The sequence below is a fragment of the Schistocerca americana genome, chromosome 6 (genome assembly GCF_021461395.2).
Source record: "Schistocerca americana isolate TAMUIC-IGC-003095 chromosome 6, iqSchAmer2.1, whole genome shotgun sequence".
NCBI classification, from domain to species: Eukaryota; Metazoa; Arthropoda; class Insecta; order Orthoptera; family Acrididae; genus Schistocerca; species Schistocerca americana.
The window spans coordinates 284264719-284266435 of NC_060124.1; the positions used below are offsets into that span (position 1 = coordinate 284264719).

The 1717-nt window shown below is 43.2% G+C and overlaps 1 non-coding gene across 1 annotated transcript; it reads left to right on the plus strand.

Moving 5' to 3' along the window:
• The first annotated feature begins 1057 nt into the window (after window positions 1-1057).
• Window positions 1058-1132, plus strand: Trnat-ugu. Its single transcript has one exon. It is a non-coding gene; the product is annotated as a tRNA-Thr (tRNA).
• The last annotated feature ends 585 nt before the right edge of the window (window positions 1133-1717 follow it).

Consider the following 1717-nt stretch of genomic DNA (forward strand, 5'->3'; position numbering starts at 1 on the left):
TACAATTTTGTGTTATCGATTCAATCAAACAACATTTACAGAAGCTCAACGATGGAATGTTGAACAAAACAGAAAGGAAAATGAATCAACAAAAGGTATGTAGTATCTAAGCTATGGTGTTATAAACTGGATTTTGAAGTTTGGTGTACCAGAGACAATAATTACTGACCAAGGAACCAACTTCATGTCGGATTTAATGAATGAACTGTGTAAATTGTTGAACGTAAAGAAGTTCAGGGCGAGCGCGTTGTATCCACAGGCCAACAGAAGGACAGAAGGGGTACACAGAGTTTTTATGTGGATTCTCATTACCATCAGTGGGACCAGTATTTGAAGCATATTGGATGTTAGGAAATGGGTACAAAAGGCGAGTACAAAGGCTTTGGAAAGGCAGGAAGACCCAGTAAAGCGGAAAGGAAGTTTACCGCAGTTTAGAGTGAGGCTGTCCAGCCCCTATACGCAAAAAGGGAAAACGAAGAAATTCCTCACGAGGTATCAATGGGAATACCAAGCTGTTGAAACCATATCCCCCGCTAATGTTAAGCTTCAGCTGCCTACTAGAACAACGATAGTACACATTGGGCGGTTACGGCCATTTATGGGTTGCCCAGATGTGATACCAGGCTTGTCACACAAAGGAAAGAGGAAGAAAGAGAGAGTGAAGAGAGGTGCTAAACACAGAAAAAACCAGGAAGATAGAGTACAGTGAAATGATAATTAAATAGACACCCTAGCTGCAAGCAGGCGTTGATACACTTCATTGGGGACATGTTGAAAATGTGTGCCCCGACCGGGACTATAGATGACTATGACTATAGATACTACCGTCATATATAGTTAAAAATATGGGTTCCCGGCCATTGACCTTCTTGTGCGAACGCACACGCTATGCCCGAACTCATACGGGACTTGGTGGATTAATCTGCCACGAGTAATGAGTATGATGGGCAAACATCTATTAGGCGCACTACGAATGTAGTGTTGTGGACATGTTGGGAATGTGGATCTCACCGGAAGCGTGCAAGGGATAAGTCCCTGCAGACGCACTATCCTCTGTGCTTGCGGTGGCTCAGATGGATAGAGCGTCTGCCATGTAAGCAGGAGATCCCGGGTTCGAGTCCCGGTCGGGGCACACATTTTCAACATGTCCCCAATGAAGTGTATCAACGCCTGCTTGTAGCTAGGGTGTCTATTTAATTATCATTTCATTTCTAGCAAAGCTGCATGGTCATCCACGGTAACTGTTCTTTCGGGAACAGATACTACCGTCATATATAGATAGAGTACAGTATGAAGTACTATATGCGTTGCGGTCGAGAAAGTTGCAGAGCATTTGTAGTTTTCTTTTGTTTTTGTGTCATGTTTCACTGGATTTGTGTAGAGTAATTAGGCATTGTATTTTCATATATTGTATGTATTTTCGAATATAGCCTGCTAGGGGCAGCAGTCCTCTTAAAGAGAGAGGAAGGGTGATGGTGAGCCCCGTCCTCGGGTTACTGAAAAGGGAAGTGTAGCGTCTGACGTATATGGAGTGTTGTTGGGGGAAAACTCAAAGGAGAAGTAAATCTGTTGGAGTTAATTTTGCGGGAAAGCCGTAATAAGTATGTGTATAGCGATGTCAGAGACGCACGATTTCCTGTTGAAATTTTTAGTTATCGCCAGTGCTGGGTCAGGAAAGTCGTGTTTATTGCACCAGTTCATATAATGTAAACTTAGC